General features: G+C 38.0%; 1 protein-coding gene across 3 annotated transcripts in view; it reads left to right on the forward strand.

The window, feature by feature from the left end:
* The window catches only part of RPTOR (regulatory associated protein of MTOR complex 1), a 425,821-nt gene that overhangs the window by 214,654 nt on the left and 183,769 nt on the right, over positions 1-27,398 (forward strand). The window lies entirely within an intron of this gene.

Raw genomic sequence — 27,398 nt, forward strand, 5'->3', positions numbered from 1 at the left:
AACACATACATGACACACACCTAAAACATACTATATACAGCATATGTATAGACCCACACCCCTACCTATACATAACAAATAAATATTAAATACTGTCCATCTTGAATATATAACGGATGGAGGAAGCTTGAGAGTTCACAGGGTTAATGCTGTATGGAATGAAACTATGGCTGAATCTGGATGTTCTGCTGCGAATACCACGAAGCCTATCAACCATTTTGGCTAGTGCCAAATTTTCCATCTTTGTGCATACAATAAATTCGCTGCAGTCAAATGTGGTCTTTTTCATCTTCCTTATTGCTGTAGCTTATTTATTTGTTCACATTTTTAAACTACTGTTTGTTAAGAAATACTAAAAGGGTGTTAGAATTATAATTATAGTGAATGCAATAAAATGTAGAAGAAGAAAAATAGAACAATAAAAATGCTTAACCACTTAAATAATGAATAAACAGTAATTAGTTCAACAAATAAAGCCATAAGAAAGCCTGATGAATAAATAAGTTACAGTTTCTGGTCTAAAAAAGCATATTAAAGGCCAGCCTAGCATTCATTAGAAGTTTACTCCACAAGTATTTATTCCACTCATAATACATTATCCAGCATCAATGCATGAATTATTCCAATACGACTGTCTAGGAAAGGTATTGGTTTGAAAGGAAGTATCCATTGGGTTACCCCAGGGTTCTATCCTGAGCCCAGTGCTCATCAGAATTTTTGTAAATGACTTACATAAGAGGATGGAAAGGATGTTCATCAGATTTGCAGGCCACACAAAGCTTCAGGAACTGCTAACCCTTCAAAGAATAGGCTAAAAAAGATCTTCTAGGTCTTCAAAAAGATCTTGATGGATTTGAACATTGAGTCTTATGCTACTCATTGGTGAGAAATATGGGTTCTTTTTGGACTTAGATAGGAAAAAAAACAGACACAAAATTGGTTTCTGACTCAGCAGTATACTTGTGAGAAGTATCTTACCACAGATTAAGCGTGAGCCAGCAGCGTGCTTGAATTTGCTGCAGTGGCCAAAAGAGCCAATGCAGTCTTGAGTGTTATCAACAGAAATACAGTATCAGAGTCATGGGAAGTTTTGGTTCCATTCTATGCTGGTCAGATTCCATATAATATATTGTGTCCAGTTCTGATTGCCATTCTACGGTACAAGGATGCTGAGGATCTGGAAAGAATGCAAAGAAGAATGAAAAAATGGTAAGGGCTTGGAGGCTAAATTCTATGAAGAACAGTTAAAGGAACTGGATTTGTTTGCCTAAAGAAGAGAAGGCTAAGGAAACACATAACAGCAGTCTTCTAATACTTGAAAGCTAGCACAGGGAAGAGGCTATGGATTTATTCCCCCATAGTGCCAGTAGAGGGAAGTGTTATAGAACAGTGGTGCCGAACCTATGGCACGGGTGCCAGAGGCAGCACTCAGAGCCCTCTCTGTGGGCACGGGCACCATCGCCTCAGTCCTTGGCCTTCAGCTGGGTTTTATAAAACCTTTTTGCTTTAGGCCTGTTGCCGTGTGCAAAAAAAAAGGTTCGATCAGTCAATTTCAACCTTGCGGGGAAAAAAAAAGATCTTGCAAAGTTGGAATTGATTGAACTTTTTAGTCCCACCCAATCTGCCATTACCATCGCAGCTACACCTACCTAATGGGCCACACCCACCCAATGGCCACACCCACCCGGCACCCGACGATGCAAACTGGGTTGCAGTTTGGGCACTCGGTCTCTAAAAGGTTCGCCATCACTGTTATAGAATAAACTCCAAACTTAAGAGAAGAACTTCTTGATTATGAGAGGTATTAAGCAAATGAAGCAGTGGCCTGCCTCCTGGACCTATAGATGCTCCATCACTAGAAATTTTCCAGAAAGAACTGGATAGTGAAATATCTGGAGTAATATGAAAGTTCCTGCTTTGGGCATGAGGTTGAACTAGATGATCTCCAAAATGCCTTCCAATCTTCTTAGACCCCTTTCAGTTGGGGTTCAAATCAGAATTTGATACTGAAATGGCATTGATCGTACTCATGGATGACTTCCGACAAGAGCAGTATGGAAGTAGCACATCTATCCTGCCTTTTCTTGACCTCTCAGTGGCATTCTATACCATGGTATCCTTCTGGGCTAGCTTCGGAAACTATAGGTGGGTAACATTGGATTGTGTTGATTTTCCCCCTTTCTCCTGGGTCAATTCTAGTCAATGGTGACAGAGATCTTACTTTATGGGGTGCCTCAGGGTTTGGTTCTTTCTCCCCTTCTATTTAACATTTACATGAGGCTGTTGAGTAAGGTGATCCCTCAGTTTGGGGTGAGATATCATCAATATGCAGATGACATCCAGCTTTATATTATACACCTATGCCTCTTGAGTGATGCTGTGGATACCCTATTCCATTGGCTGGAGGCTGTTATGTACTGGATGGGGTGAAATGGTCTCTGACTCAACCCTAGCAAGACTGAGTTTCTGTGAGTATTTGGATCCTCCTGAATCAAGGTTCTTCCATCTTTAGTTCTGTATGGGGTTGTGCTACCCCAGACACACCCAGTGTGCAATCTGTGGGTCCTCTTAGACCAGAGTTCCCCAATGTTTCTGACTGTGTGGATGGGGTGCATGCATACAGCTCTATTTGCAAGAGTGGCATGCATGCTGCTCATGTAAATGGAGTGCATGCACTCACACAAGTGAGGATGTGCATGCACGGACTCATTCTCTGGCCATTTCTGCGGCCTGGTTGTAGTCCCCTGTCTTAGACTGATGCCCCCTGATCAAAGAGCAGGTGACAACCATGAGTAGGAAAGCCTTTGTACACCTTAGGTTAGTGGGCCAATAGTGACCATTCCTGGACTGGGAGGCCCTGGTCACTATCACCTATACATCTGTAACCTCTTGTTTAGACCACTACAACACTCTCTACTTCAGTAGATGTCCTGAAGAGCATTTGAAAATTTCAGCTGGTGCAGAATGTGGCTACGTGGATAGTAAGTGATGCCAAATATAGAGCATGCATAGCATCACTACTGCCTGAGCTACATTGGTTACCAGGTGTTTCTAAGTGCAATTCAAACTGATTATTCTCTTTAAAACCCCATTCAGCAGGGCTGTCAAACGGCTAGTTGCATCATACACAGGCCACGCCCACCCCACCTCCGACAGTGCAAAAAAAGTCATGATACGTCACATGACATGGCAAGTTTGACACCCGTGCTGTACAGTTTGGTGTGGGGTTACTTGAGGGACTGTCTTTTTCCAAAAGTCTCTACTTGTCCAATTCTATCTAGCAAATTGGGCATGCTACACATCCCGTCAGTCAAAGAATGTCAGCTGGCAGGGAGTAGGAGATGGGCCTTTTCTGCAGTAGCCCCTGTTCTGTGAAATATCTTGTTAGAGATTAGAACCCTGTTGGCCTTTCATAAGGTTTTAAAACCTTGGCTGGGTTTCTGAGTCTGGGGCGCTGAATGTGTTAAGGGTCCCATTTCCTGGCTGCATTGCTAACTGGCTAAATAGCTCAACTGCTGTGTATATTTATTTTGGATGTTTTATTTTTTTTATTGATTGTAAAAAAAAAATTACTTTTTAAAATTTTGTATGTTTTTGGAATTGTAGGTCTCCCAGAGTCACTGATTGATATGGGCAGCTATAGAAATTGGATCAATCAATAAATAAACTATATGATCTTGTGATTATAGCTATTATACCAGCTAGTATAGTAATTGTTGATCTTGATCACTTATGTTATTTGGCTTCAGTGACAAAAATAACCCCTAGAATGCATAAATCCCTTAAAATATGGCTCAAAATTATGTTTATTGTTCATAAATAATGTCTAGGAAAAATTACTTTCTATTGAGTAAACTTAACATGTTTAATGAAAGCTGGTACAACAAAATTAAAATGGATGACAACCTTTTTTTTTAATCTAGAAATTTAGAAGGATCTGTAGTTTGCTTAAGGAATTAAAGCCATTTGAAAGCCTCTGCTTATCAAGTTATAAGAGAATTTGCATTCAATGTTCACACTGAGAGTAGTAAAGCATAAATGGATGTTGATTTGGAAAATGATGTTCCATCATTTATCTCCCACCCAATCTTTTTGGGCAATGTAAAACAGGCATTAGCAGTCTGGATGGTGTTAAATAAAGAGATAGTGCAACATTTGTGCTTTATGAAAATTTGTATTGACAAGAACTGACCCTGCGGCATGTCTGCAGCTGAATATGCACTGATAGAGCATGGCATTGCTGCAGCCCAAATGAAGTGCACTGAAATAGATAGTGGTGTGGGTTGCATCTCTGCAGCACTGCAGACTTAACGTTTTTGCTATGTCTATTTAAGCAATGACTTAAGTAATGACTTTCTTTAAGCACTGCAGTCATTTTATCTTAAATACTAAGTCTAAAATATTTACCGCACATTGAGGATCTGCCAAAAACCTATGAAGAGGCAAACTAAACTTGTCTTCCATTTTTCTGGTACATTAGTTCTTTTTAACTATTATATTTAGAATATAATATTTAGAAATCTTCCATTTAAGTTGTGCATTACTTGTAAGTGCATTTCCAGTGCAATGCAAGTTGATAATATCTTTTCTTCTTAAAATATAGCTTCATTGTATAACTCAGATCTAAGTAATAAAAAGCTAAGCTTTCCTTAGTATGAATTTTTGCAGTTCTCTGAAAGAAGCTTTTGCATTTAATGAATTTTCAATTCACCTCCCTGTAATATTGCTTTGTACCTAAATACAATTTAGTGGGAGCAGTTAATCATCTAAATTTGATTTCCAAGATGCCTTTTCTTGAGATCATTCTATTCAATTCAGTTGGAAAAATAGGCTGTGGTCTCATTTAGATTTCCAGTGTCCCTGTTCATAAGCAATTAGCAACATTCATCCATCTAGTAAAAATGTGTAATAATGAAGCCCAAATATATTACAATTATAACAAATAACTGTGCATGTACAGGTATGTATTCATAATTGAAATACTTTGTTAGTCAATTCTGACATGTTTAGTTGCAGATTCTTTTGCTCTTTAACTCTGGCAAACTAGTGTAGCTGTGATATAATTCTTATAGAAATAACTATGATTATGCTCCAGGTCTTAGCAGTCAACTCCAGTCTTCCAAAACTTCCAAATCTTCAGTGGTAACAGATAAATGGAACTGCACAGTGGTGGGATTCAAATATGTGAACAGCTGGTTCTCTGTGTAGATGCCACTTCCAGAAGTCCATTCTGGGCCTGGGCAACAAAAAATTAGCTACCGGTTCTGCCAAAGTGGTGTGAACCAGCTGAATCCCACCACTGGAACTGCAACGTGAAAAGCAACTACTCTGTCCTAATAATTGTGTTTTGTTTTCCAGTATCTAACACTATCTTATCAAAGCTTTCATCAGATTAAAAATTCACCAGAAATTGAACAAGCAACTCACACATCAGATAAACTTGCTATACTTATATAGAACTGGAATGCTTTGGTGAAAAAAATGGCATTTATGTTACTGCACCTCATTTTGTGATTAAAATCCTACAGAACTTCAGCCATATATATTGTCCACTTACTATCAACATTCTGAATCTTTTGGTGTTCAAGAAGTGCCACATTAATAATTTCTTTCCATCCATGTTCAAAGAACAATCAAAAGGCTCCAATTTCCCCTAGTATAGCTGTGAGTGAGTGAATGAGTGATTGAGTGAGTGAGAAGTGGGGAGGCAGGCAGGCAGGCAGAAAGGAAGGAAGGAACTTTTTTAACAGTCTCCGAAGAATTGTTTGCCAGTCAACAGGCACTAATATAATATTGTTCCAATCCATATTTATGAGAATTCAGTATGAATATATTACCAAGAAATTCCAAGTTCTGCCTTGCAGAAGTACTACCTTCTTGAAGTACTCCCTGTTGAACAATTTGTCCATTTTGTCCTAGAACAAGTTCCAAAGTGGAAAGCTGTCATCTTAATGACTTTATAAACTTCAGTACCAGTCAATCTTCTGTAAATTGTGCTTGACAAAATGAGGCTTCATCAAGTATTTAATAAGAGAAAAATACTGATAGTTCAGATTGGAGACAAGAAGCTAAAATAAGGCCTGGCAAACAGTATCTTTGATTTGGTTCTGTTTCCCCTATCTGGATGCTGTCCATTGTATTTTAGCATTTACCATGCTAAACTATTACTATTTGAGATGTAGTAATATTTGGAAGTTAAAACAGAATTTAAACATTTGTTCATTGGAAATATGTCAGTTTAACTTTACCTAGAACTTTCAAGTTTTATCTTTTTTATTTTTGTTGTACTTTGCATTCTGTCCCTATGTGATCTTTATTATATTTTATTGTTGCTAGTTCTTATTGGTTACATTAATCAGCCTTTGGTGGAAAGGTGGGATATAAATCTAACAATTTGATAAATGAGCTCTGCCTTATATAAGACAGAGCTCTCCTTTGCACCTACATGGAGGCAAATAAATTTTTAATGCGCCAGTAAAAATGTTAATTGTATTGGAACAGATATAGCATTGGTAGCATTGGTAGATGACTTTTGTTAGGATTTAGACGAGGGTATTATATCCATCCTATTCCTTTTAGATCTCTCAATAACTTTCAATGTCATCTAGCATAATATCTTCCAAACCATCTACTGAAGTTAGGGATTGAGGACAGTGGATATTGTGTGGCATTAGTTCTACTCACTCTTGAGCTGGTATTCCAGTAAGGGAAAGTGGGCAGATTAGCCATGTGGCTCTCCTCTAGTTAAATAACTTTGAAAAGTCAATCAAATGGTTTGAGGCTTGATATCATCACTGTGTGGATGATACCCAGCTTTACATCACTATGCCAGCTTAGTCTAGTGATGTCATTAAAGTTTTGTCCAGATGCCTGGAGGCTGCAGCTGGTTTAAATTGAATCTTACAAGCTGGATTACTCACTGTCCATTAGAGTTCTCCTGTAATGTCTCTTGATGGAATGGCCCTGTCCCTGAAGGAGCTGATCCATAACTCCTTCTAGAACGGCATCTGGAGGCCGCAATTGGGGAGCCTTTGCCCAGCTTCAGTTGATGTGCCAGTTGCAGGGCCGTCCATCCTAACCGGCTGTAATTGCCTCAGTTATCCCACCTCCCCTCGTTGCATTCCAGTTTTGCAACTTTCTTTCCTCCCGTTGTTCCTTTCTCTGTCCTTCCCACTCCTGTCAACCCTACCTTCCCTTGCTGTGCCCCCCCTCCTGGCACATCCATCTGTCCCGCCCATTTTTCTTGTCCCCGGTCATCCAATGTTATTGCCGCTGGTCTATTTTCCAATCATCCCCCCTCCTTTCCCCATGGCCATTATGGGCTGCACGTCTGAATCTGGCATTATAGGTGCCCTTCCATTGCTGCCCCCTCCTCCCCCCCAGTGTGTCCACTTGTTGTTCCTGTCTTCTGCTGTTTGTCCCTGTCAATCCCATTTCCCCCATTCTCTCTTTGTGCATAGGCATGTGTGTGCGTTGCAATATCCTTTCCCCCTGCCTCGTTCGTATTTGATCAGCCAGAGTGACTCTGGATCACTCCCTGATCCACTCCGTTGTCTGCACCCAGCAGGTCGCTCTCCGTGCGCAGACGTGCGCGTGTGTTGCGGCGTTCTCCCTCCCTGCCTCATCCATATCCGATCAGCTGAAATATTTGCAGGATCGTTCCTAGATTTGCCACACTGTCTGTGTCGTGTGAACGGTTGTTCATCCTGCTTCTCCTCCCCGAGGGTTGCGTCGTTCTCCACTCATCGTTCTCCCCCCCCCCCCGGCTTCAGCAGTTTGCCGTGTATCCAGTCTTCTTTCATCCACATGGGCCATACAGTTGTTGCCTTCTTTAGCTCCTCCAACCATTTATACATCACCGGGTGCCAGGGGCGTGGCCAAAGAAAAGGGGAAAAAAATGGCGGACAGCCTTGTTTGGCAACCCCCGTGAAATGGTCGTTCAACCCCAAATGGGGTCCCGACCCACAGGTTGAAAAACCTCTGGTCTAGAGGGTATTCATAATTAGTAGCATATTTAATATTAATATAATATAATGGAAGCTATGTATTTACATAGGTCATTTTGTATCACTTGTATACCCTTCAGCATCAGAAAATATTTATCCTTGAAAGCCACAGTAACTGAATATATGGCTGTCTTCCCCAACACATCTTTTCATTCAATGCATAACAGTTTTATCTTTAATTGGAAAGCCTTTCAAATGAACTTTTATGATTGTTGGTCTGTTGGTTGCCAATTACATTGACAACATAACTGACATTTGTACCACTGGATAAAATCTACTTAGTACCAGAAGTGGAAAGAAGGATCAATGGCAGTTGAAAATTACATACACAAACAAAACAAATAAACATATATTGAACGCACTTCATTCTCTGGTTTCAATAAATCCTTGCTAAGAATGTGGCAACTGGATAAACGGAGAGTAACATTACTGCTTCATCTCTCTTTTTCACTTTCCTCCCTCACAGACATTTGACAAATGTTCTGGGAAGTTTTTAAGTTGTTAGATCATTATTTAAAGTGCATTGAAGACTTCTTACACAGTCTTAACTAAGATTCCTTTACATGGAAGCTTTGGTCTGTCTACAGAGAGAAAACTTGTTTTACAGTAGCAAGATTGACTACTGATGAATCACAGAGTAGCATTTGAAGATTTGCTTCTGCATGATCTGCTCCATAGTAGAACAAAGATGCTTTTTGCTCAACACAGTTGTTATCCAGACTGACTAACGCTAGCAGAATAAATAAGGTTTCTCAGTAATGTTAGTGGAGATGATATAAAAGAGAGCAATCTTCTTCTGCTTGTCATATTTGAAATGGAAGCTCGCTGTTAAGAGCAGGTTTAGAAATCTGTTGGCAAAATAAACAGGAAAACAGCACAACAAATATAGCTCTTTTCATTTGACTTGGGGACTGTTTTACATGTAACCTTTGACCCTTACCTTAAAAGCTCTGCAGAGTTTTCACATTGTGTTTCAGTTACGCCACCACTGAACACTTCAGAATTCCCTTTTTCCTGCTGTTAGCACCATGTCTCATGCATTTTTCATCATAGTTAGCTGGGTTGAATACTGCCTGTTCTATATCGTATTTATTGCTTGTTCCGGCAGTTCCTGTGTATATAGTGTATGTTCCAGCATGAATAATTAAAATCTGTGCCGATAAGTGACTGATAAATTGGGATGTGACTTGAAGGAAAAAAATCTGAAATCTATTTTTGTAGATAACGAATTGGTATTTGCCTCTTAGTCTTTCTTAGTCTTCCCTTAGGCTTATTGAGAACAGAGAGAGGTTAGGTCAGTTCCAGAAAGTTTTCCAAGGGACTGTAACATTTAGCGTGGGTAACTATGTCTTTCAGTGATATGCAGCCTTGTTTCCCCACTGACACTGCGCTTTCTCAAGACACAACATTTAGTCATATGCGGAACAAAAAGGTCATCCGCAGAAACATTCAACAAATTTCAGCAGTGCCATTTGCTTGAAGTTTGATTGGCCATAGAAAATGAATATTTGGTTTATTTTATGTGGAATAATGCCTCCACTCCTTCTCCCTGCATTTGTTATGTTACAGTGGGACAGAAAAGAGCAGGTGTGCTCGAATTGTGTTATGAATATTTAATCAATTTAGACAGCATTCTCTGGGGAATATTTGTGGATGGTTAGAATATTAATGAAAGAAAGGGAAAAAAATTATCTTTTAGGATATTTTCTATCTCTGGTAGATGTGTCAGAACATATCATACTTGAAAGTGAGATTTGTTATGAGATTTGTTATTTGTTATGTACTCCAGAATGAAAACTTCTTGTAAGGTCAGGAACAATCAACACATTTTGGATCCCATGCTCAGAATACATGTAGTCCTTACAGACTCATTGGATACAGATGGATGGCAAATGAAATAGATAGATAGATAGATAGATAGATAGATAGATAGATAGATAGATAGATAGATAGATAGATAGATAGGTAGATAGGTAGTCTTCGAGGTATGATGATAATGGAACCTATAATCGTAATTTGTGATGGTCATAAAATAGTGATGTGAGAAACCCAATTTTATGATGTTTCTTTGCAACATTCATTAAGCAAATTACCAGAGTCATTAAGTGAATCCACATTTATTAAGTGAACAGCGCAGTCATTAAACCAATAGTTCCCTATGGGCACAGTAAGTGTGAAAAATGCTCATAAGTCACTTTTTTCAATGATGTTGTAATTTTGAACGGTCACTAAATGATCTGTTGTAAGTTGACTACCTCTGTCTATCAACTTCAACTGCATTTTAAACAGAGTAATGGTCTGGTGAAGGTATTCTCTTCAGATATGAAAAACATGATGTATCAGTTATAGTTGTAGAAGACAGAGATCAGTATCCTATGTTGGTCTGCCCCACCTCCATAGCTATCAGAAGCTCAAGAAATTCCAGTAACTGAGGAAGAATGCAGAATAAATCGTTTATAAGAAAAGCATGTACTAGTTTGTTTCTTTAACATTTATATCTGCCTCCTCTAGTATTCAGAATGACTTATCAGAAAAATAAAATTAATAAATACCAATATATATAATATGTAAAAACTACCCTCACATCAAACATGACTCTTGGTGACCATTTGATTACCCTAGCAAGTGTATCAAAGCAATTTGCCATTCCTGTCTTCCAATTGTGGCCTATAGCTCTAAACCATGGGTATCAAACTCAATCGCATCACATGACGTATCATAACGTACAGCGACATTTTTTGCCTTTGCGGAGTCAGGGTGGCTGTGGCCTGTGCGTGGCGCATCCGGCTTGTGGGCCGCCAGTTTAACATTCCTGCTCTAGACTGTTCAAAGAATTCACCTTCATATTGCAGAAGTGGGGAAGGGAATGTTCTTTCTTTGATGCGGGTAAGAAACCATATTAGCCATCACTGAGGCCAATATTGTAGAAGGATTTATTTTACAATCTCATTAGTTGGTATTGGGGGTGACAATTCTCTCCTTTTGTTATGTCTGGTTGAATCCATTGTGAAGGTCAAGACTACTGAATATGGAAGCCTGAAATATTTGCTGCATTTGAAGTTTTATGTGCATAAGTGAATTTCAGAGCCTTTGAATATTTCAGAGTGTTCAGAACACAGTCATATCCTAAAATGTGTACCTTATATTGGCAACTCAGAAAAGATGCACAAAAATATTTACACAATGGGAAGGATTTGTACAGAACTGCAATTTCCACTGGGGGGAAAAATCATGCAGAAATTAGCATAATGGCTAAAATGCATGCATTAGAAAAAATGTGCTTGAATTTGGATAGAAATATGCATGCATACATTTTCCGTCGAATTTTTAAATGGCAGGACAAAACATTACAAAATGTAAAATTGATGAAACAGTACTAACATGTTTATCCCACTGCATATTTTAAGTTATCTACGTACCAATCTTGTTAATTGTTTGTTAGTTCCACTTACACCAATCAATCTTTTTGAATGTCTCTTAGAGCAGAGGCCCCCAACCTTTTAGGCACCAGGGACTGGTTCCGCATGGAGAGGTTTTTCCGCGGATCAGAGAGGGCATGGTTTTGTGTGCTGCCTGCATCTCGCAGATGGGGCTACGTTTGTTTGTGCAGACCGTTTGCTGGCATGCCACGACCTTAGAGATTGATGATACAGGTACTCAGAATATAAAATCTGATTGGAATGGTAGTATTCTAGAAGAGAAGGGTAAGAAAATGGAAATTTTTAAAAATAAAGGAAACAGTCTTTTTGAGGTACCGTATCTTCCAGTGTATAAGACGACTTTCTAAAGCCTGAAAATCTTCTCAAAAGTCAGGGGTCGTCTTATACGCAGGAATATACTGGTAGCTGTTCTCTGAATTTAAAACCAATCTGCCCCCTAGTGGCCAGCCCTATTTTTTTTACAGAAATAAGCACTAACAGGACAAAGCTTTCTAGCACAGTGGTTCTCAACCTTTCTAATGCCGTGACCCCATAATACAGTTCCCCATGTTGTGGTGACCCCCAAGTGGGTGTGGCCACCAATAAGAGGGAGTAGGACAGCTAGGGAAGAGGGGAAAAAATGGTGGACAGCGTGGTTTGGCGACCCCCATGAAATGGTCGTTCGACCCCAAATGGGGTCCCGACCCACAGGTTGAGAACCACTGTTCTAGCAGCAAAGGAGCTCCTATTGTGCTCATTTATAAACAGAAATTCAATATTGTACTGTATTTTCTGGCGTATAAGATGACTTTCTAAAGCCTGAAAATTTTCTCAAAAGTTGAGGGTCGTCTTATACGCCCAGTCATCTTATACGCCGGAATATACGGTACTTAAATTCAAAAATTTGATAACTATTGTTTACAGATTTTTATCTGTTTTTTCACCCATAATTGACATTTGTTTTAACTTATTACGAAAAGGACATTTGCATCTTTCAGCAAACAGTTGAGTTAAACTCTTTTACAGTTGTTTTGAATTGTTCCTTTAAACCACTTTTACAATTCTGTTGGATAAGAACAGAAACTACAGGCGAAACTACAAAAGAAACAAAAATATCTTGGTGCAAATGAATCTATATAATATATTCTGGGCAGCTTGGTTTGCATTTTTGTGATATAAGTAGCAAACATGCCTGAAAATAATTCTCAAGGCCACCAAACAGTGCACTGAAGGAAAGAAAAGGGCTTCATCATTAAATAACTGAATATTGATTGAGCTGTCAGGGTATTTGCCAAATTGGATTTCTGAATTTACTGTATAATTTGGGGACCTGTCCTGCAAAAAAAAAAAAAGATATTTACCAAAATCTTTTATTAAAGTAAACAAGACTTAATTAATTTTAGACCACTTGAGATATGTGTATCTTCTGCTTCTTCTCATTCTTCATAGTGCAATAGAAAGGTTATTAAATAATAAATTAAGCAGTTTGAAAGAAGTTAACTAGCTTATATGTTGCGCTGAGGAAGTTCATCATTCCAAGTGGAGCAAATTGCTTGCTACTATTTAATCCAACACAAAAATCATTTGCATGTTTAAAGCTAGTAATATGAGGGCATATCCAGATTCTTCCATGAAAAGTTAATGGATTTCTATAGATGCTGTAGAGCTATTAAAATATCATATTAAGATATAAATATGAAAACAGTCTTTGTTGCACATATTGCAATATTATTGTTTTTTTCAGTAGACTGTTAGTCAGAGGTATCAAATTCAAATCATCATGAGTGTCACATGAGGGCTAATTACTGACTGTGGTCATAAGGACTACCTGTACTATGGTTGACAGTATTGAAATCTGAGCAATTAAGTAGAAGAAAAATGGATGTACGATCTCCAACCTAATTCTGCCACAGTTCATAAGTAAGCACCAATAACACTATCTCCATGCCATACCCCAGTCCGAAGCCAGATTGGTTATACTGTTATAATACTGTACCTGTCATACAAATAATTTGGGAAGAAGTATTTTTACAAGGGCCTCAACTTGGGATTTGTTTTGGTGTTTTAATGGATTGGGGTTTGTTTTGTGTGGTTCACCCCCAAGAGTTTCTTTGGACTGATGGGAAGCTTTAGAAATTTCATTGATAAATAACTACCCTAATCTCATCTTTGTTTGTATAGCCCAGGGGTAGGCAACCTTGGCTCTTTTATGACTCGTGGACTTCAACTCCCAGAATTCCTGAGCCGGCCACGAGTCATAAAAGAAGTCCACGAGTCATAAAAGAGCCAAGGTTGCCTACCCCTGGTATAGCACCTCAAAAATGTGCTCTGTTTACAGTAGTGTATTTAAGTGCTGTAGTAATGGATTCCTGCACTGGGCAAGTGGCTAGATTAGATAATCTCCCACATCTCTCCCAACTATTATATTTATAATTCCATGAAATACATTGTCTGAGCATAGCTCAAAGGATTGAACATAAATGAAGAGGAGGAACCTTATCAAGTCAGGTCTGGTTTCAGATACAAGATGTATAGCTAATTTATAGTAAAGTTAGCATTCTGTTAATTTTATACATTTTAGTTTAATGATATATCATGTTACTCTTCATTTGTTTTTATTTTTGACTTTATACAGCAGAGGCATCCAGCCTTGGCAACTTTTAAGACTAGTAAATTTCAATTCCCAGAATTCCCCAGTGAACATGTTCTAGAGCAGGGGTGTCAAACTGTTGGCCCAAGGCCTGTTGCATCATACGGAGGCCACGCCCATCCCAGCTCTGGCAATGCAAAAAAAGTCACAATACGTTGCGACACATCATACGATGCGGCGAGTTTGACATCCGTGTTCTAGAGCATGGGTGTCCATCCTGTTGGCTTGCTTATGTTGCATTGAGGGCAGATTTATCTTGGGCTGCATATAAAATGTATAATATAGTGAATGTATATAACTCAGGGGTGTCAAACTCTCAATGTCACATGACATGTGGCGTATCACATTTTTTTTGCCATTGCCGGTAATGGGGTGGGTGCAGTTTTGCTATGATGCATCCGGCCAGTGGGCCGGTAGTTTGACCCTGATATAACTCATAGAATTATATTATGAATATAAATTTAACACTGTTAATAGTTAACAGTGGCAGCATTTTGACTGAAAATTAGCAATAAGGATTGGAGGCCAGGATGAGTAATAGTTTGCAGGTTTAAGATATGTACAAGTAAGACATGTGCAAGAGAAATTTTGCTAAATGTAAGGATAATATCAACACATGGAAAATTAGAAACAGTGTCCAAAGTTTCTGTCATTTCCAAAGTTTGCTAAAAAAATATTTTTGACACTCTAAAACCATTTCTGATTTTATACAATTATTGGCTACCCTGCCCTGCAGTTCAAAAGAAGTAGTTTCTGCTGTACAAAAACTTTTTATCCAGACATCAAAATCACTGTTGGAGCTGATATAGATATATCAGTATACACTTCCCAAGATCAAAAAACATTTTAGCTTTTTGAACTTTTACATTAGTTTGTTATAACGCGTGGGCTGCATGCTCTTTGCTATGCAACAGCTATACAATTCTCATTCAGCTTCCTTTTTATATGCTGTGAAGTAGTTGCTCCAGATTATGCTTCTTAAAGAACTGAGCAGAAAATATTTTATAGAACAAATTATAATTTAAGAAAAAAATTAGCAACCATTCATTTATGTATTTATTTAAAAGATATATATGGTAACCTATTTTGTGTGACACAATTCTAGCAGTTAACATCAGTAATAAAGCAACAATAAAACAGGAAGAATACATCACCCAATCAAGAGCACCCTTATAATTATGCAAGCCTCTAGTTCCAATTTTGGTATTCCACTGCCTGGAGAGAAAGCCAGCTCTCAATAGCTTTCCTGAAAACTAACAGGGTGGGACTTGCCAGAACTCAGGGGGAAAGTGTTTCATAGAGTAAAGGTCACCACAGAAAAGCCAAGTTTCCTAGGTCCCACTAGATGGCATCATTTGAGAATCTAGGGCATACCTACTCTATCTGACCTAGTGGGATAGGTAGATACCCTCAGGGAGAAGTGGTCTCATGCATAACCTGGCCCTGTACTCTATATAAATTTAAAGATAATAACCAGCACCTTGAATTGCACCCAGAAAGAAACTGGAAGCGAGAGCAGCTCATGTAACAATGGTGTAGCATGGGTGAACCAAAAGGTGCCCAGTATCTGCAAGCTGTAATTTCTGCATGGTCCTCAAAAGCAGCACCATGTAAAACACATTATAAGATTGTAGTCCAACTGAGAATAACCAAGTAAATGTGAGCAATAATCTGGAGAACTTTTATTTTTGAAGCTGTCCAGTTTGAGAATAGAGAAAGAGCAGAAGTTATTAACTAAGCACTATCTATAGCCAGAGCTATGCTGCTGTAAAGCAGAACTACTTTATTAAAAGTTATCTGAAACTATTCCTTATATTTAAGGAATGCTCTTAACTTCATTACATACAGTATGTCTGATTTAAAAGACACTGGCTTTTAAAGTAATCTGAAGGCAAAATCTACAATATATAGCCAGCAAAGGCAGATGAAAGGACCTGCCACAACTAGATCTCCCAAGAAAGAAGAACTCTTGAAACAGGCATTGTCTCAAAAGGAACTTGTATTGAGAGTTAGTGATGGCAAGAGAGCAAAGCAGGGTCTAAAGATTTGGCCCGTAAAGAATTACATCAAAAGGGCAATTCAGAACTCCTCCCCCCCAGTGTCCAACTATCCGGTTGAAATCCAGCCAATCCACAGGTGCCATAGTGTTATGAGATGCTGGAGATCTAGCGCCCATCTCAAGGTCTCTCTTGGTTTCATTTCCCAATGGTCCCAGGCTCCCATTGTCTGGAGATAAGGCAGATGTTTTCAGGTCGCATTCCTCTGGCTCAGAGTGAGGGCATCTTGTATAGAGCAGAGCAAAGCAAACAATATTCCCCCTGTAAGCTCCCTCCCCCAACAGTATGGCAAGCCCCGAAAATACATAGGCAAAAGCAAGAATGGGAGAAATGGGAGGATTAAAGGCAAATACATTTCAGGGGCTCTGACAGCAGAATATATTTCTTATAATTTATAACAGTGTTTCTCAACCTTGACAATTTTAAGGTATGTGGACTTCAACTCCCAGAATTTCACAGCCAGCATTGCTGGCTGTGGAATTCTGGGAGTTGAAGTCCACATCCCTTAAAATTGTCAAGCTGGCTGTGAAATTCTGGGAGTTGAAGTCCACATGCCTTAAAATTGTCAAGGTTGAAATTCTGGGAGTTGAAGTCCACTGCCTTAAAATTGTCAAGGTTGAGAAACACTGATTTATAATTTTGCTATTCTTAAATTTAATAAGGCAGTTTGTCTTCCAATTAAGCTTGGGACTTTTTGAAATAATTACCTTGTCCCTTTTTTGTAAAAGATTACATTTCCTTTTATCAAAGCAAACTGTAGCCTGGTGATCAAGCACATGGCCAATGTTTTTCCTATTGCTGCTGTAGCTGCCCTGTAGATTTATTTTAATTCTTTTGGCCAGAGTGCTAAATCTATATCCTTGTTTCTGAGGTAACTAAGCATTTCAATATATGAAGTCAATCAGTGTATGTATTTCAGATATGCTGGAAGACAGAAAATGCAAAGAGACAATAAAAGAGCATTTGGCTTATTTTGTAGGGGCAATGCATCAGCCATCATTTATCCACTAGTCAAATACCTCTGTTATAATCTCATGCTTATAGCAGCCAACTGTTCATATAATGAAAATTTGCTCTCATATTTGGCATTAGTTATTTATATTCTCAATTAATTAACTTTTGGCATATTTAAACCAACAGAGGAAAGAGTCGCACCCCAGATTGTAAGCATTATTGCTCTTTATTTGTATGTGTAGAAGCAACCCCAGGAACCTTTGCTGGTGTTTGCACTCAGTGACTAGGGATTTAAGCTAGATCACAATTGTCAATCAGGTTTCTTTTACCCACATAAAAATTCACTTTTCAGAAATTATTAGATGAGCAAGCTTGATGCTAAAATTATCTTTGTTTCCATTATAACTATCATGGTGAGCATACCACTGGAAATCAGTAGCTCATTAATGTCTGTCAATCATTGATATGATGAGTAATGATACAACAGGAACTCATTTAGAAATGAAGTGGGGAAAACAAAACCCCTAGAGACTGCACAGCAGGAAAAATAATTGGAAAAATATGGAAATGTGCTGCAGTATGGCAAGATAGCCCATTTCTACAGTGTATCATCAGAGATGCTTAATTAAGCCCCATTGGTTTTTTTATCCCAGGAAATCTAGAAAACAGCCTACTTGGGTATAGCTCATTGCTTCATCTTTGTAGAATTAAATAACAATGAATATATGGGTTGGTTACTTGTGCAATGCTGAGTAGGTTCTTTATAGTCCATTTGTCATTCCTGCCCACCCCCAATGAGATGGGGTGTTTTTTGGGGGGGGAAGTGTACAACAAATCTGCATTGCAGTTTCTCATGATTGGTAGCACTTCCTGAAACAGAAGGCCAGGTAAATGCAGAATTTAAATTACAAAAGTCTTGCGTTGTTGGTTGAGTAAATACAGTTAATTAAAATATAGCTTGAAAACAACAGCTGGATTGACAAATGAATTGCTCATGTGCCACTACAGACATCAGCAGGTACAAGAGGTAAAAGCATCTTCTAAATCAGTCTGCTTTCAGTCCTCGATTCTGTTGTGCTAGCAGTGAAATAACATCTGCATTTCTCATGCTGATTGACTTCATGAATCAGTAGGACTTGCTACTGGTTTCCTATGAAATCTAATGAATATGGAGCAGTTGGGGACAATGGCAGTTGTATTTCAAAAGAACTGGATGGTGTTTGATTGGGAAGGCTAGGTTTGGGTGATTCCACAGAGAACCACTTAATGAGGGTAGTTTTATTTAAACAAGCCTCTGTTCAAGAAAATTGCAAAAAAAATACCAATTTTATTAGCATAACTGCACAAATAAAATAAAGCATATAAACTCGACGAACAAGATTGTACATTGGTGCTGAGGGATTTAATTTCCTTATAGCTGGAGAAAGAATTTGGGGAAGGTTCAGTTTGTGGTCTCTATGGCAACATCATTTTGGCACATGTATTCTTGTGCTCAACTTACATTAGTCCTCAGATCACTTCCTAGTCCAGATGAGGCTCATTGTCCTCTTTGACTTCTGGTGGTATGTGGGGACTTAATAAGTTGTTTTACCCCAATCATCTTATGAATCCAAATTGATTCCAGCAGGCATGCGTAGTCCCTCAACACCTGAAGTGGTAAAAGGGGAAATGAAGAAGAAGGCATTTGACAAGCAGTTCTCTTAAGCATCTGGTCAAATCTGGAATTTGGAGACAGTTTGAGCTCTGAATGCATTTTCTTTAAGTTTATCAGTTTACTGAGGAGCTGCAGGATACAGAACAACAGAACGTATGTCTGGAATGCCAGTAGAGGAAGACTGGTACTCAGGGTGATTAAAATAAGAACCCACATGGCGATGATAAGAGTAGTGAAGTATTAGTGATTTTCCACCCTTACTACATTTGTTAGGTGGTTGCCCAAAAGGCCCACTTTCTGTGTACAAGCCACAGTGAGTTATTTTTCAGTTCTGACCTTGATTGCATTAATTCAAATAGCTTAAATCTTGAACAGCCAAAATCAAACTTTTTGATTCTGTTTCTTTTTTAAAGTTCCATTTGCAAGCCATTGCCAGGTTTTGTCCTTATCTACTTTCCCTTTGATCTTTTGTAATGCCAGCATTCTGTTCTTCTTTTTATTACATTATTTCGATATTCATGTTTTGTGTCCTGCACATTTGTCATTTTAGTGTCCTATTATTTTTTTCCCACAATAATGAATTGTTGTATGAAACAATTTCTCTTTTTTGTTACAAAAGTTGGTCAAAGATTATAATAACAAATTTGATTTGATTCAAAAATTTACAATATTTAATTTGCATCAATTGTTCTTGGCTGTCTTGCATAATCGGCTAATGTATGCTTTTCTTCTTCAACAGTTTACTTATTTGAAATCATTTTAAAATTATTATCCCTGATAATGTGGCTCTCCTACCCATTAGATATTTATATGCCTGACATGCTATTTTTGCAGATAAATGTCTCATTTCCCAGGGTGGACAGTGGGTATCCTAAACTCTGTATTTTACTGGTGCCAAATTAATATGACTTATATGTAGATAATAAGCTTGTAACTCCAAGGAATTTATTACTTTAATTACTTGCCCATGCTTACATGGGAAGTGACTTCCCTCAAGCATCTTAGTTAATTAAAAAAAGAACAGTAATGGTTTGCATTACCTGTAGTTTGATACCCATTTTTGAAATGATAGCTGATTAGCATATTCATCTTTAAATTTGGGAAAGTCACAAGTAAGACACCTTCATGACTGCATTTGTACATGATGTTGGCAACAAATCCATTTTTTAATTGGAACTGTACACTTAGTTATTACAGAAAATTCCAGGCTATTGTGAAATATAATAGGCTTTGGATAGATTTTTATATTTAGCCAGTATAGTTAAAGTTTGTACCCACATTAACTGCCCTTCTACTTTATGGAATCACAGGGATGTTGTTGTAGGGAAAATATGAGAAGGAAGGAATATTAATGCACTTTACAGTATCTACAGAAGATTTTATAGAACTGCATAAACAGATAGGCCTCCATCCCCAGGAATTTGTTATCTGTCATAAGGAACTCAAGGATGGGATGAGACATGAGAGGCAAAGTAATGAAAGTCAAGAAGAGCAGTTCTGCTTTAACTATAGGCATGATACTGATGATAACAAAATTAAACCAAAGGTTTGGCGTTTTTTTTTTTTTTAAGTAAAGGAGTCTGAATTTTGTTTTTTGAAGGAACAGAACAGGTAGTCCTTGACATACAACAGTTCATTTAGTGTCCATTCAAAGTTACAACAGCAGTGAAAAAAGTGACTTATGACTGTTTTTCATACTTACAATTGTTATAGCATCCCTAAGGTCACATGATCAAAATTCATATGTTTGGCAACTGAATTGTATTTATGACAGTTGCATTGTCCCAGGGTTGTATGATCCCTTTTTGTGACCTTCTGACAAAGTTAATGAGAAAACTAGTTTTACTTAATAACCATGTTACTAACTTTAAGTGATTCACTTACAATTGTGGTAAAATGGGGCAAAATTCACTTAACAAATGTCTCGCTTAGTAACAGAAATTTTGGGCTCAGTTGTGGTCGTAAGTCAAGGACTACCTGTATGTATGCTGGGATAGAGTTTGAAGTATCAGGGAGCAATGAAAAATGGACAAAATTAAGAGTGGAGAAGACCTTTCTGGTATCGAAACAGTGAAAATACCAGGCAAGCATACGTCAAAAGAAAAATACAGAAATAGGTCCTATGGATTTTGAATAATAAGACTGGCACAGTAGTTTTCCAGGATTTCAGACAAGATAATGCTCTAGATTAACCTTAGATGGCAGGGATTACAAGTCTGTATTTTGCTACTGAGCAATGCCCAGTTGAGCTTTTATCTCTGAGTTCTCTTGTTCTGGGTATCAATAGATATCAGAGCTGAAGATGTGGGCAGAAACAGAATCCTAACCTAGAATGTGTGTTCCTCATTGCTGAGATCTGTTGCGGAATCAGGGGCTTGAAATGCTTCTTCTTTCTTTCTCAAATGAGAACAAGTTGCTAATCTTTCTACCAGGCCTGATTAGTCCAAAGGCTTCATAAGGCCTACAAGTCACAGGGTCTGTTGTTATTTATCAATATTCCCGCATTAAAATCCCTGATAGTAGTTAGAAGAGAGATGCTAGGGGATTGAGCAAATGACTGGGGAATTAGATAAGCATATTTGCTAAAGATTTATTAAATCCTCTATCCTGGAAATTATACATTTGTTGGGTAGTACATCTAGTATTAGGCAGCTTGTATAATTTTATAATTAGGATTCAGATAAAGAGAGAAAATGTGACTTTTGTCAATGTCAGGTGCTGCTTCCTCAATGATTAGAATGAGTCATTAAAAACAGATTTTCAGCTGTCTGTAATCCCTGACAAAAACTATTGTGCATTTCTCTAGTTCTTATGCCACAGTGGTTCATTGGTCAGGCTGCCAACAATAGCTGATGGAAGAAGCAAATAGGGAATATCATTTTCCTTATGGCTTGAACCATACTATCTCTTTCTTTTCCTAGGTCCTTATTTATCCCAAATTTTCCAAATAATATCAGAGGCAGAGATAAACTGCCTTTTCCCCAATAATTAGCTGACCATCTGATTCTCATATACTTGACTGGTGTATTTTGTTTAGTTTTTCTTTTCCAGTGTATTAGGTTATTGGCTTCATTGATGGGTAATTGGCTTGCAACCATTGTAAATAACTTTTAAAAATATATATCTTTAATGTATTTTTGTTTATTTGGGAATAAAGAATCACATGAAAGAAAATGAGATCTGGTTTTCCCTTCTTTGAAATATGTCAAAATATTCTCTATATTTCAGTATTAACTGATGGTCAGGAATAAATTCGGATAACTATATTGTGTTTCAAAGGCAGTGTTAGCTTTTGGACATCAAACTTCATAACAGACAGTTGATAGAACTACATGTATTATTGAGTTTCAGCTATATCTACCACAGTCCCTGAATCCAAAAGATGAAATATGCTGCCCGTTTTTTTTGTTTTTTTTTAGCTTTTTTTTAAACTCACTGAACTGTTCTTAAATGTCTATGTTCTGTTGCACTGGTGACAGTAAAGGCTCTGGCAAGATTAGCTGAAATGAAATAATGGCATGAAATATTTACAAGTGTTCCAACTGTCAGTCTTCAGTGAGAAAAAAAATAGTTACCACTTCATTTAAACTGAAAACTAATATAGCTTCTATGGACAGCATTGGAAAAAGGCTGAACGCTGCCAAGAGATCCCAAAGGATAGGAAAAGCTGGAAGTAAGAAGCTCAGAGTTAGGGCAGCTAGTAAAAGGAACTATAAGTAGCATCCTGAGAAATAGGAATTTGTTGTAAGGATAAAAGAGAGATGGTTTGGAGAAAAGGCCAAAGACCACAGAAAGCTAAGTTAAAAGAAAAAAATAAAAAGCAAAGCTTTGAAAAATGTTCTGTCATACAGAAGCTGTGCATTAGCTATAGCGTTCCTAATGTGTGCTAAACCGTGCTTACCAGTGTTCAAGAAACTGGTTAAGACCTCATTGTTTCAAAGCCTTGGAGGAGCAAAGTAATGTGTGCTTGTAATGTTTCCTAATGGTAAGAGATGGTGCTATAGTTTTAATGAGTTTGGAATTATTGTGAGTTTTTAAAAATTATTCTTGTGTGTTATTAATTGTATTCTGACAGATATTAGAGTTGGCCGGATTGAAATGGCGTAAAACTCACATTCATGTAAATTTGATGAGCATCTTTTATTCTGAGAATAGTTGCATTGATTATAGTACTGTGATAGCATAAGTGACTTATAAAGAGATGTATATGTAACTGCTTGGCTATATAATTTTAAGTTGCAAAGCTCTAGGACAGTCTTGCATCTGTTTTTTATTACATTTTTAAAAGAGCCATTGTAGTGTGTATGATTGTAATGAGTTAGATTTACATTTCCACCTCTGCGTTTGCACTTCTTAAATGGTTTGAATGCATGCTGTAGTGATTTTCATTATAGCTTATCTTACTTAAAATGTTGCCAGCTATGTCATATTAGGTCCAAATTGAGTCCTGAGTATTAATACGGTCTTAGAGCACATTTTTGCATTAATATTAATTTTGCTTCTTCACCACTACCTTCCTACAAAGAAGAATTTAGTTCCAAGAGTGGAATTGTTTGATGGACCATTAAAAAGATGGATCACTGGAGGTATTAAAAGCACAAAGCATCTCTCACTCTTTAGAACAAAGGAGATTGTTTCATTTCAATCATTTCATTCCGTGCAAATCACTAGGAGTGTCTTTTGATGAATGATCCCATAGGAAAAATTGTTGATTTTTATAAGACTAGCTGGAAATGTTATTCCATTTGATAATTAGAAGTTTCTGTGGAATAATGATTTGTAATTTGTAATGGCAGATAACCTCAAAATGTTTTGGATTCTAGATCTGTCCCAAAAAATATGGCCAGTAGCAAGAATTATAGATAAGTAGTTATGTGAAAGCTACCAGAATTATACCTGTTATACCAATTGAACTGTGCAACAGACATGATCAGCAGTTAGTAACAGTAAGTAATCTCACAGTTTATGGTGTTCTGGAAAATAGTTTTATCAAGTACCTTTAAGCATCAAAAACATACTGTGAGAATATGTAAAAAATGTATTCAGTGGCTTCTTTCTCCCTGAAGAGTTGCTTGTTTTTAGATATTCAAGATATATCTAGTCTGAGTTACTTTGCACAGAGGCAGCCTTTCTCAAACTTTTTTTTTTTTTACCCTGGAGGGACCCTTGAAATAATTTTTAGGTCTACATTAAAATTATTATATCTACAGCTGACGATAAACTAGCATGATCAGTAAAATAAATTACAGCACGTAAAAATTCCCACCACTGCATGTGCTAGCATTGTGCAAAGTTCAGAAAATATTTATTTTGTTTCAGTCGCAATTTCTCGCAGACCCCTCTAATGATCTCTCATGGAAACCAAGGGTTCTATAGAACCCCAGCTGAGAAAAGCTGGCATTGAATCTTTTTGTTTTTAAAAAATGGGGCATTCAGGAACACATGCTTTATAGCTAGATGGTATTTCTGACATCTTGGGGAAACTCTGTTCTAAAACCCAATGGAATTGCATGGACCAGAGACAGATGATATCTTTTGATTCCTGGGTATCCCATGTAGTGCCCAAGGGTAACAGAATGTCCACTAAAATATTCCTGGGCACCCAGCAAGTTCCTCGTCCTATTTATTTGGTAGTTGTTTTGTAGAAGTACTCATAGATTATTCTCCAAATCCTGCATGTTTCCCCAAAGATTACAGGCTCATGCTTTAAGTCATTGTATTTACTTGATGCTGGTCTTCCCTCTCCTCAAGAAGCTATCACTGGACCCAGCCATTCTGGAAAATTTTCATCCAGTATCCAATCTTTCCTTTTTAATGCAATAGCTTCAGAGGGTCCTCAATTATACAGATTATCTGGACTCCTTTTGGCTGGGTTTCAGCCCCGGGTTTGGGACGTAGACAGCACTGACTATGCTTTTTGATGACCTATGGCAAGAGCAGGATGGGGGACAATGCATCCATTCTTGCTCTTCTTAACTTCTCAGCACCTTTCAGTACTATTGACCATGGAATCCTTCTGGACCGGTTGCTTGAGTAGAGAGTGGCTGGCATTTTATTGACCTGGTTCCCTTCCTTCCTCAGTGGCTAGTTCAGTTAATGTTGATGGGAACAAGAAGTCCCACCCTTGGCCCTTAAATTGTGCTGTGCCATAGGAGTCAATACTCTTTCTGCTCCTGTTTAACATCTACATGAATCGCTGGATGAGATCATCCATTATATATGCTGTATATCTCCTCCCATAGTTAACTAAGCAATGCTGCCAACCTCCTTTTTCTGTGTTTGGAACCTGGGAGGGGGGTAATGGGAACAAGAGGCTTTAGCTCAACCCTGGCAAGACTTAGTGGCTTTGGGTTTGAGGGCCACCTGGATCTAGGAATTTACAATCTTTAGTTTTGAATATGACTGGTCTCTACATGGAGCTGCCCTTGAAGAGCATTTGGAAGCTTCAGTGCAAAATGCATGGTGCAGGTATTCAAAATCATTGATATGCATTATATTTCTGCTACTAATTCTGTTAATTTGCTTTGGGTCCAATATAAGGCCCTAGTTTATTTATTTGTGAAGCCCCATGTGGCAGGTGGCTGGGTTATTTGATGGATAACCTCTTCCCAATGACATCTACTCATCCTATGAAATTCAACAGAAGAGGTTTATTCCAGCTTACATCCACTAGGTAGTGTCATCATGCAGTACATAGGAGGAGGGCCTGTTCTTCTGATGTACCCACCACAGGGAACATCACTTCCCCTCCACCCTGAAGTCAGGCTGGGCCCTAACCTTGACGGCCTTCTGGAAAGTCCTGAATACCTGGCTTTGCTTCTGGCCTGGGGATCAAAGAGTGATGTGGAGCCCATAAAATGGCTGTCCTATTCTTGAATAGCTGGGCTCTCCTGGCAGTTGCACTGTATAGGTTTTAGTTGCTAATTGTTTTTAATATTAATTCCTTTCCACGCATTGACACAAGTTGAACTTCTTTGGTGGTGTGCAGAAATGAAGCTCAAATCCTGAAGATTTGAATTCTGTTTCTGCATTCCACTGAAGGAGTGCCCTCAGACCTGAGAGGGAACTGAAATCCAAAGAGAAAGTGAAGAGTCAGTACAATAAGGTAAGGCAGCTGGGAAAAGCCCAGCACGGGCTGTGTGTAAGAATATCTTTGCTCAGAGGCTGAAAATCCAGCTTGGATTTTAGCAGGAAGGATTTTCAGCTCCTGAGCAGAGACGCAACATAATAAGGAAAGGGGTGCCTTAGGAGGTGACAGCAGCTATGGAATGCCCATGAATTTCGACGGAGAATTTCCAGCTCCTGAGTGGAGTCTCCCAGGATCTCCCCCACCCCCAAGACATCCCATGCTCCTTATCTGGAACTATGTTCACTTAACAACCTCAATCCCAAGTGCCAGGATTGCAATCATTGAGTGAAGTAGTCCCATGGGAAATCACAAGCCATATCACTTAATAACCACTTGTAAATTGTGGTTGTAAATTGAGGAGTAACTCTATTGTTTCCTCTTGTGCAGAATAAGACTAATTACCATTTTTCTCTCTCAGTAGAGGCAGGGATCTTCCATCCACTTGAAGGTGACATGCAGAAGCGATTTGCAGAGAACATATGCTTTTTGACATATAGAAGTAACTTGCTTAGAATGCATATTTTTAAAGCACTGAGTTGGAGGTCCTATTAATGAATATATTCCATCTAATCTTGAGCACAGTAACTGCAGAATCACTGCTGGCTTTACCAGCCAAGAAACATGACATAAACCATTTTCAATTTTATATTACTGATGAGAGCGAGTAAATATTTTAATGTTCGTAGACGTGAACTGATTTCCTACCCCAAATTCTCAGGTCTGAATCTGTGTTGATTCAGTTTCTGCCAAGCCTCATGTGAACAGTGTAGGTTAACAGCAATTACTTTGGAAGCCATCATACTGGCAACTGATTAGTGACACTCATTTTTCAACTATATGAAATAAAGACCCACTGAAATTTGAGGGAAAGAGGGCACACCTTAATGCCCTCCTGTGAAGTGAGGTACAATTTCTAAATCACCCTGTTGTTCCGGTCTGATTCTGAGGCAGCCAAATGTTACTTGTGCCACAAAATGAATGGTTTCTTTGCTGTATTCAAACCACAATTTTAATGTTTTCTATTTAAATGAAATTTTGCTTCTGAAGAAAATATTATGTTTCTTTTTCTAATATCCTCATAACTGGAAAATTGGAAGAATGGATTTATATTATAAGCTTTAATTGCTGTATTCCATATGAGGTTGGTTTTTAGATTAGTGATACATATTTTTCTATATTTTGCATTCTAAAATGCAAAAGCCTCATTATACAATTTATTCAGTATTTCCTTACTTCCCACGTTGCTCATTTTCAAGAAGATTCAACAGTTTATTAGTCAATATAATCAGTGATTTAGCATGTAGTTCATCCTTATTGTAATGTTAGGAGGGAAAAAACCGTAAAAGTATTCCCCTGTTTGCTTATTAGCACTTACCCTGAATTATGCAAGGGCTTTATTGTTGTCTGGTATTTTTATATACTTGATGAAACTCAACATTTGAGCCTTTTTATTCCAGTAAAAACCAGTACAACCAAGAAATACTTCCTTTTTATCCTTTATTACTTAGAAGAGTAAGAGCTCATATTTT

The sequence above is a fragment of the Crotalus tigris genome, unplaced genomic scaffold (genome assembly GCF_016545835.1).
Source record: "Crotalus tigris isolate CLP2741 ecotype Arizona unplaced genomic scaffold, ASM1654583v1 scf7180000017551.9496454, whole genome shotgun sequence".
Lineage (NCBI taxonomy): Eukaryota > Metazoa > Chordata > Lepidosauria > Squamata > Viperidae > Crotalus > Crotalus tigris.